Genomic DNA, 10,513 nt, shown 5'->3' on the forward strand with positions numbered 1-10,513 from the left:
GGTTTGAAGGGGCCAGGAACAGTCACTAGGAGGTAGGGCAAGGAGCCTGAGAATTCAAATCAGTGAGCTCAGCTCACGTCTAGCAGGGTTACTGACCTGCATTTATAACTGATTTATCTGGGGCAGTGGCCAGTTCACCTAAGTCATGTGAAGAGAGGAAACCCTTCATGAATTTACGAACAAAAATGAGCAAGTCCTGGGAAAACCTGGCTGCTATGGCAACCTGTAGCTGCTTAGGTGAGCAAGTTTTGTTTACCAGCTGCTCCGTAGAGTCATAACCCCTAGCAGCTAATGAGCTTAAGGAGGGCAGCAGGCGTGACGACAGACTGTTGTGTGGGTGGCAGGCTTCTGGTACCTGGTGACTGGGAGGAATTCCAGGAGTTAATGTGGTCAGGCTGGAGCAGGCAATGACCTTGTCCAACAAAAGAGACCTAACCTGAATGTCAGACTGCACTGGTGGCATGTGCCAAGCTCTATGGTAACCAGTGCTGGGAAAGTCACCAACACACCAGTAAGCCCCAGAGCAACCTAAGTGGATCAGAGCGGTTGCTGTAGGTGAGGCCAGCATCCCACTGCTGCCTGGGTGGGAGGAGAACAAGAGGTTGAACTCCGATTGCACTCGGTGGTGAGAGTAGGGGCTACCTGGTGCCTGCAAAGGGGTTAAAATCCACTTCTGCTTCCCTCCACCTTCCGAGCTGGTGCTCAGGGAAAGGGCTCTGACAGCGGCAGCTTTGGAAGGCGTGTGGGAATTCCTTAGGACGTTTAACTGCCCGTTCCCTTATTACAAACACTTCTCAAGGATCAGACTTCGTTAACTGCAAGTGGCCTGCTGGTGTCTGCTGGATCATCCCTCCAGCTGTGCATAATGCTGGGAGAAGAGGGGCTCTAACCTGTCTCCGCAGAAGGAAAACTGGTCAGGTACAAATGTCCCACCGTGGTAGCATGTGAAGTCAGGGATCTTAGGAGTTCAGGTGGAGCAGAGGCAAGAGAAATTGAGGGGAGGCCTGTCTAGCACGAACAAGGATTTTATTCATATCTCATATTGGCTGTTGCTGGGTTGAGGTTATCTTAAAAGACAGGTCCATTGACCGACCCCACGTCCAGCTCCTTTCTGCACCCAGTGTTTACACCGGACAATGTCATGTTGGTGAAACTACTGCCACTAGCAATGGTGTAAGCACAGTCCAGACTGGGCTCTGGCCTCAGCATCCTGCTAGCAGGTGGACCACACCTGCATGAGCCTAGTCTATACCTGAGGCTCCCTCTGAGGCCCTTGTGTCCCCTTGTGCCACAACTGTTTACCTGTACATAAAAGCCAGGCTCAGCAATAGGAGATAGCAAGCAGGCAACCGCCTGGGGCCTCACCCCCAGCCCTGGGTGGCAAAGTACAGGCCTCTGGGCTCCACCTCCATGCCATGGGGCTTTGGCTTTGTGCCCTGGGCACCAGCAAGTCTAAGGCCAGCCCTACTTAGGAGATGCCCTGAGACCTGCTCACATGGGCCCTTGCTTGAGAACTGCCGGCTCACGCTGCCATTTTCACAGCCACTAACACCTGTAAGCTGCTGCTATAGAAAAGTTGCAAAGCATCCTGGGTACAGATCTCCAAGCCACCTTGTGCTGGGATTCTGTGTGCACTCCCAAGCTAAGCAGGGGCAGGGTTGGGGCAGCAGCTGGCTGAGACACCATCAAGGCACACCTGGGGTGATTCTCCAGGGGGTGCTCTTCCTTTGGAGTTACAGCTGACCCAGGCTTAGTCTGCCTGGCTGCTTTACAAAGAGATGCTGCTACCAAAAAGCCAGTGACGCTATTTTCTTCTTGATTTTTTTTTTTTTGGCACCAGTTATGCTTCTTAACAGGAGCATCCCGGACAGATTCCAACCTGGGCCCCTGTTTTGTCTGAGAATGGGTCATGCGTTCCCATGTAGCGCCTGTGGTGGCCAGAAGAGAACAAGATCAGAGATTTCTGTCTCTTTGGGGGCAGGGATCCATGCACAGCCAATTTCACGGTTTGATTATTCATTAGCCTCAATTCCCATCTCTCGCATGGAGCCCGTTTGGAGCACTTGTGGTTTCTGATGACACATCGGCGATCGCATCCACCAGCGCAAATCCTTAGACTTGTGCGGAGCCCTGTGAACTTTCTAGAGTTCCTGGCCAGCGGCTCTCAAATTGCAGGTCAGGGCTTACGTTAGAACCAATTTATTTAGACCAGGGGTGGCAAACTCATGGGTATCAAGCCACATGCGCCTTTTTGGGCAATTAAATGTGGCTCCTCCTTGGAGCCACGCACCAGGAGCACCGTCCACTGCTCTGCAGACGGGCCCCAGCATTGAGTTTGAGCAGAGGAGTGGGGGGTGCCTGGCTCTGGTGGAGAGGGAATCCATTGGGTTAGAGCTGGGAGCTGGGAATGACTGGTTCTGGGGGAGGGGAGGGAGAGTGGGTTAGAGTGGGGGGCTGGGGGTGCCTGGCTCTGGGGGAAGGAAGGGGAGTGGGTTGGGGGTGCCTGGCTTGGGGGGAGGGCATTGAGCTGTGCATTATATATTTATTTTTATCTATTATAAATATCCAACACATGGCTCTTTGCACTCTATCCACATGGCTCTTAGTCCCTAACTGGTTGGCTGCCCCTGATTTAGACAGTAAACTGTGGCAGGGAAGAGGGTTCACTCTTGCCCAGGTAGAGGTTTGCCGAGTAATACAGCAGCAGAGCTGCTCTCTGGGGCAACGAAAGTCCCTTCTCTTCCTCTCTCAAGCCAGGGCAACGTAAAATGATTTCCCATGTATTTTTTAAGTTCTCTCAGCTCCTTTAGGGTGAACGCTGACCACTTACCTTTCCATAACAATCTGCCACGCTGCCTCGCTGTAGAACCACAGCCACATATCTACACTTCTCTGTGCTTTACTTACCTGCTATGTATAGTTTAGGTGACAGTTCCATTGACCTGCTTTGGAAAGCACGTTGACAGCTGCAATCAAAAGGCACCGTTTGTACCCAAAATCTTAACAACCTCCTGGAGAGTTCTCTTGCTGCAGATGTTTGAGTGCTGAATTCAGGGCAGGCCCCTGTGATGCATTTAACCAAGAAACTAAACTTGGTTGGAATGGAAGGGGACTGAAGCTGTTGTCCAATCAGAAGGACTGAAATTACCATGTCCCTTAGCTGACCAATCATCCAGCTCAACTAGCCAATTCTGAATATCAAATGACCAACCAAAGAGTTCCTCCAAAGTAGAAGGGTCTGCAGTGGCCTTGCAGGACCCTCAGACAGGCTCCCGGGCTGCGGGAGACCCCAGCTGCTGGAGCCAGTATGTGTCTCTGGTTGATACACCCTCGAAGGGAGGGGGCTTCCATACACTGCCTCTGGCCCTAGTACAAGCCTCACAGCTTCCCCTTGGCTGAATGGGAGCAGCAGGGGCAGTGCTTGAGGACACATGCAGCCCATGGGGACGTGTGGCTCCCTTCCCCCTAAGGGGTGCACCATAGAGAGACACACACTGGACCACACCTCTCAAGCAGTTGGCCACAGCTGGGAGCCATCCATAGTAGCAGAGCCTGACCTGGCATCCCACCCCCTCCTGCACCCGAGTCCACTTCCCTAGGTCACAACCCCCTCCTACAGCCAAACTCCCTCCCAGACCCCATCTCTCCTTCTGCACCCCAGTTCCCTCCTCCAAACTCCCTTCTGAAGCCATCCTCTAGCCCAGACTCCACACTCCTTCCATTCATATTACAGAAGCATGCACCCCTTGGCCACTTCTGAAAAGCTTGGCGTGCTTTCCTGCATCAAAAATTATTGTCCACCCGTCCTCCAAAGACTCTCTACCTCCCCGGTGTTTGTAAATAAGTACTGGTTACCTAGTTCTGCACAGCAAACCCCTTTGCAAAAGTTGTGATGTGAACAGAACAGGAACATGCCGAAAAAATGGCTCCGTTCCTGGAATACATTATTTGTAACTAACCACCCCACCAGCTGTAGTGATCTCACCAAAAAGGGGAAGGACCAGGAAACCTGGCAGGGCTCCACGGCTCTTTGGAGGGGCAGGAAGCTGTTAAGTAGGAATGGCTCAGTCCTTTGTCAAACAGCTCTTGTAGCAGCAGCTTCCAGCCCCCAATATCTGCCTTGTGCATGCTCCAGGCCGTTTGCCAAGCGTGGGATGGGAGACAAGTTCAGTTACATCATGTGGACACGAGCTCAGGAGGACGAAATGGCTTTAAAATGGCATTCTAACGTGTAAGTGGTAACAGAGAGGGAGCTGTGTTAGTCTAACGAAACAAACCAGCCGTCCTGGAACACTTTAATGCCAGCAAAATACTGTATTAGGTGATGAGCTTTTGTGGGGCAGACACATTTCTTCAGATCTCGAGACAGTGCTGTTCTGGAAATGGTGCTGAGAGTGGATTGGCTGATGGTTTTATAACACAGAGATACAAAGAAATAGAAATAAACACTGCCAAATTAGATACATAGGACAGAATGCTGGTGGTGGGGGTGAAGGGTGGGGAGGAGGGAACAGAAATACTAACTGTGGCCCTTTACACATGAAGCTTGTGAGCATCTTGCTTAATGCTTTTTGGGGTGTGTTATTGCTGTCCTGGACTGCTCTGGTCACTGGACAATAGGAAGGTCAGCACAGAGGGAATATACTCACAGTCTGAACAGTTACCAGAGCCAGAGCTCCACAGGGGTCTGGATTAAGACAACACAGTTCCGGACTTATTCAAACCCTGTCTCCTTCGCCATCACGGACTCATTGATCTCCCAGCACCCGTCAACTTCTCCCCAGTTCCCGGCAGATATTCTTGGCTGCTCAGACTATCAGGATCCCTTCAGCCTTCAGCCTTAATCCCGCCCCCCCCCGCCCCCTTTCATAAAGTCTGTGCTGCATAAACATGGCTCACTGCTGAGCCATCTGCTGCTGGCGTGTTTGTTAATTTGGGTGATGCTGAATCCTTGGACTGCGTCGCCCCAGCAATGTGCAAAGACTGACTCAGCACAGACAGAGCTTGGGGAAGCCTTGGGGCCCCCTAAGCCTGCTTGGCCAGTGCAAGAAGCATCCAGATTCAGAGCCACCCTGGATTCTGCTCGTCGGATCTGCTCTACCTCTGTTCAGCAGGCAGCTGGAGGTCACCGGTGTTGCCTGTAAATTGCCTGGGATGTCTGCAAAGCCCTGTTATGGGAAGAGGAGGTGAGGTCAAGCCAGCAGATAGCTTGGACTAGGGGTGGGTCTGCGACAGGTGCACTTGTGCTGTTTGGAGCTTAGTTAAGTTGCCCGCTGCTTGTTTGGGGATCTGGAGAGCACAAGCCTGAGTTGTGACTCTTTTCTAAAAAGTGAATCCATGGAAGTGACCCCCACTGGATCAGCCTCAGGTGCGTCTCAGCATCACGGCTCCACCTGTTAGCTGCTCACATGCATGTTTACTCCTGTGTCCCTGCAGGAGCCAGTGTGACTGGCAGAGACAGGGGAGCTGGCCTCTGTTATTCCTTATGCATTACTGGGATAGTTGTTTGTTAAGTTCTGGTCAGTTACACCCGAACAATCCCAGGGAAAGCAGTGGGCGTGACACGGGTGTTGGGAAAAGCGGAATGTGACCCCCTGGAGCTTTCTGCTTCAGACGGAGAGCCTGGCTTGTCTGGGAGTCTAACTCCAGGGTGACTTTGCGAGGGTGGCAGTTGGAGGGAACGTTTTTCCCCTTTGTAAACTGAGCATCCTTCTGTCTGCCACATGCATTTGCTGCTTCCTGTCTGCAGTTGAACCTTGATCCTGCCATCTGCCCACACAGGTGACTTTTGAATGGTTCTCTGTGTCGCACCCCCACCCCCTGGGTCACTTGCCTGGGTTTTAGTGCAGGATCAGGCCCTCGCATTGTAGCTCGTTGGTGTAGGGAATGCATGTAGTTTGTACAGTGCATGGTACGATGTGGGCCCGATCCTGATCTGGCCCCTCTGTAGTACAAGTCACATCATATTAAGGATGGCTGAGTGGAGGCCAGTGAAAATTGGGCATCTCACCCTTTTCATCTTCATATCACATGGTTCACAGCTTTTCCTGAAGCCTGATCTACATCTCAAAAGAGAGCAACCTGGCTTCGTCTGTCAAGCTTGTGAAAAATTTTGCACCTAAGTGTGGTTGACCCAACGCCCACCATAGATACAGGTCAGTCAATGGAAGGATTCCTGAGTCAGCCTAATTACCGCCTCCAGGAGGGGTGGATGAACAGCAGTGACAGAGAAACCCCTTCCAGAGGCGTAGGAAGCATCGAGGCTTCTGCAGCTCAACTGCGGTGCCAGAGCTGCATGTGGATGTGGCCTGACTCTGCCCCGTGTGTCTGCTCAAGCAGAGTTCTAGCCCAGCTGCCCTCATCGACTTCCAGTAGGACTCAGCTGGAGGCTCAACTGGGCCTTTCATTGTTTAAGCCTGGGACTCCGTGGTGAGAAAACCCTGTGGCTTGGAAAAGCCCATTGGCCACGCCCCTTGAAAGGGTCAGCTCTTCTTGGGAGAGTGCCACCCCTTTGGACTGTGAGCCAATTGAATCTAGAAATCAGCATTCCTCTGCCCTGAGATACAATTTAGGAAACAAGCAACTGGTGGGGCTTTAGGAGTTTCAAATCCAGTGTCTAATTCTCCCAGGAGATCCGGGGTGCTTGAGATCTGAGCATTCAGCTGTCTGTCAATCTCTCTTACTTATCTGTACTAGGTGTTTCTAAAGAGGGACCTAGGTATGGGTAGTGCTAAGACAGTCCTGAAAAGGTGTTTCTAGTGCAGGCAGGCGTATTTCTGGGCCTAGCTGTGGCAGTTAATTTATTCCACATTCATTCTCTGTTTTCTGGCTGATTTTAAGACAAAAATACGGTTATATTTGGGAAGGAGTCTTATCAATGGAATCTCTCTCTGAGCAGCTGTCTGGGCAAATACTGACCTCTTCCAAATCAGCTGGTGATTTTGGTTTTTTTTTTACTGAAACATTTCCAGGTTTTACAAAAACTATTGTTCCATTTTTACTTGTTTATGCCAAATTCGGGACCACTTAAGTACATGGAAATAGTGATTATGTTAAGGAAATCCAATCCATTGCATTAGGTGGAAGTATTTATGTTAATAAGTTAGTCAAAGTATTATAAGTGAGGCTGTCTGTTAAAGTAAGATGATGTAGCAGAAGAAATTGGAGGAGGTCCAGAGAAAAACAAAAATCATGATTAAAGGTGTCGAGAAAGTGAGCTATGAGGGAAGACTGAAAGAACTGGGCTTGTTTAGTTTGGAATAGACAAGATTACGAAGGGACATGATAGTGATTTACAAGTACCTTAAAGCGTGTCACAAGAAGGAGGGAGAAAAATTGTTCTCCTAGGCCTCTGAGGATAAGAGAATGAGAAATGGGCTTAAACTGCAGCAAGGGAGGTGTAGGCTGAACCTTAGCCAAACTTCCTGTCTGGCTGGTTAAACACTGGAATAAGTTGCCTAGGGAGGTTGTGGAATCTCCATCACTTGAGAGATTTAGGAGCAGGTTAGACAGACATCTATCGGGGATGCTCAGACAGTACTTGGTGACCTCCCCAGGTCCCTTCCGGTTTTAGTGTTCTATGACTCTGTGCACACAGCTGTGTGTATGTGGGTATATACAGTTAATATGCCCTTTGTGAAGTAAACCAAGTATTAAACTACTTTTACTTTCAATACTCTTATTTTTATTTGTTTCTTTTTTTTTTGCATCTCCCCATTGTAACTCTGATTTTTACTATGAAAACAGGGACGTTAGTTTTTTGCACTGATTTTCATGTTGCTTAGTTTTTGTAATAATTACTGAAAAATAACCAGAAAAGTTTAGCAAAGTAAAAACTGACATCCAAGAGCCTCACTTCTGCTTACGCCCTGTCACGGTCGGCAGGCTTCTTCAGCACTGGTGTTTGCACACATTTGTTTGCAAACGGAAGTTTGAAGTTCCCATAGTGATGGTTGCTTGGGGGCTGGACGAAGCACCATGTTGTATATCCCTGTCCCGATTGGTTTGATGCCCCCTATTTCTCCTCCAAAGCCATACTATCCTTGGGTCCTAGTGCACGCTGCTTTGCTTTTGGATTATGATGGTGACACCAGAGTTGTCCTCCTTGAGCCTAATCCACCACGGGGCAGTTTAGCTGAGCAGCGGTAAAAACACCTGTAGCTGGTCCATGTAAGGTTTGGGTTGCACTCCCACTAGCACCTGCAGATGTGCACAAGTGCTAGGGCAACAACCAGAGTCTTCTAAAAATGCTAGTGCAGGAGACAGCCATGGGTGCCAGCTGCATGCTCAGATAGACTGTTCAAATCCTTTGTCTTTGGGCATGTCTACACTGCAGCCAAAGGTGTGAACACAGCCACTAGGAATAAGGCTAAAGAAATCAGTGCAGGTGCGGAGGCTTGGTCTTCAGCAGAGCCTGTGCAAGCCCGTCTGGAATCCTACGTACATACTCGTAGTGCTGACCTGTGCCACTACACCTTCACTGCTATTTTAGGTGTGCTAGTCAGACGAGGGCTCGTGCGGGTTTGTCTAGGTGAGCTGCAGTCACACCGTCAGTTGCAGTGCGGACACACCCTTATATGCACAATACCTCGGCTGGCAACGGGATGCGGTGTAACCTGACTGGCCCAGGTTATGCCCAGTCCCAGTGTCCCGTCACAGAGAACTTCAGCTGACGTAAATCCTACTGCCCGCCCCTCTGGCCTCTCGCAGGATTCGGTTGTTTGGTTGAAGTTGTCTTTATTCAAGACAACATCACTTAGTGGGTAGGAGAAAGACAAGGAGACAGATTCATTAAGCTCCATTTCCAGCTTCTCCCACCAACTTTGTGGGGTGACCTTGGGTGAGTCACATTTGTTTTTGTGTGGCTCATTTCCCCTATTTGTAAGATGGTTCCAATACAATCCACCTGTCTGCCAGAGAGAGAGAGAGAGAGAGAGAGAGAGAGAGAGTGTGTGTGTGTACGTACTCTGGGGCTTCAGTACTGTCTGTCAAGCATCTTGAGTGAAAGGCTCCAGAGAAAGGCAAAATATCACATTATCTCCTCCTTAGTAGCAGCAGCTAATGCAGGCATCTGAGAGCACTGCCCTTTGTTTGCATAGCGTGATGTACAGCAACGTTCTTGGGGTTGACAGAGGCTCTGGGTTTTCTAGCATGGTGACTCTTCTTGGAGACTTAATGTGTCACATCAACCTTTGACTTGTAGGTGTCTTCTAATAATTCCAGTCTGTGTTCCCTGCTAACTACTGTGAGGAAAGCACTTCCAGGCCCATGCTATTTGAGAGACTGGGGGGTGCTGTGAGGGAAGACAGGACTTTATTAATCTGCTTCCAGCACACCCACTTGGTTTTTGTGATTTCCCCCAGCACTTGCTGCTTTTGGAACAGGGATGTTCAGTGACTGTCTCTGCTGCTATTCAAAGTTGTTTCTTTATCATCAGTATTAGTGGCTGTGACTGTGCTAAAGCTGATCACAAGGTTCTGGAGTGCAGAAGTGAAACTGACCAGGGTCTTGTTAGTTTCACTTAGGATGTGTGTATCCTGGAAGGGGAAAAGTGGGTTACATTCTTAAGTGTAGTTAAAATTCTAGTGAAGCCAAGGCAGCTGTAGTTTCAACACAGTTTAGGGGGTTGAGTAAAAGACTGCAAAGGACCCTGGAATTTACCTTGATCTGCTAACTCCTGTAGTTTTAACATCTGCCTTGTCTTCATTAGAATTTTGACTTGAGTTCAGCACACTTTTTTTAAGTAGAGACAATTTCTTGGTGGGAAAGAAGACAATTTCTGCTTGGGAAAGCTGAACAGCAGCAAAGAGATGAAAGCTGTCTGTCTGCAGATTTAGGAAGATGCCTCCCATCAGACATGCTTGGGATGTTTTCTTCACAACTATGAGGGCTAGAAGCTTCTTTCTGAAAAAGCTTTGCAGAATCTGAGCTTTCCACTCTCTGAGGAGAGCTGATGTCTTGCCACTGCTCAATGCACAAGTGCCTCTGCCCTAGTTCAGTATGCCAGTTCTCAGTGTGATAGCCAAAGTGAGAAGAGCTATTTTGTTATTTATTCATTTTATACAGCTGCTGCTTCTGTTTACATATCTCTCTGCATTTTGACCTCAAGGTGTTGTGCAGAAAAGCAAACCAGTCTGAGCCTGGGGCCTAGCAAGGGTGTAAGGCATTCAACTGAAGCTGATGCATGGGTTCTTCCACCTTACTGCAGTCATAGGAAAACAGACCCGGACTGGCCTCTTCTCTGCAGCACAGAGGTTGCAGGGCCTCAGTATGAAGCTCACATTCCTAGGGGTCTGCTTAACAAGGATACAAGATGATTTGAAAGCAGGTTACCAATTTAAGTCATCAATAAACGAGCTCACATCCAGCCGCGAACATGTCAGTGCTGAACTGGATGAGCCTGGATGGGAGGGCAGACAGTCTCCCATGCCTCAGAAGTAGGTCCAAGAGAAGAGGTGGAATATAGTTATGTGGGGCTCCCAGCCAGAGCAAATGGTGGCTCCTCTCCACCCCT

This window comes from Carettochelys insculpta, chromosome 23 (genome assembly GCF_033958435.1).
Source record: "Carettochelys insculpta isolate YL-2023 chromosome 23, ASM3395843v1, whole genome shotgun sequence".
In the NCBI taxonomy this organism is placed as follows: domain Eukaryota; kingdom Metazoa; phylum Chordata; order Testudines; family Carettochelyidae; genus Carettochelys; species Carettochelys insculpta.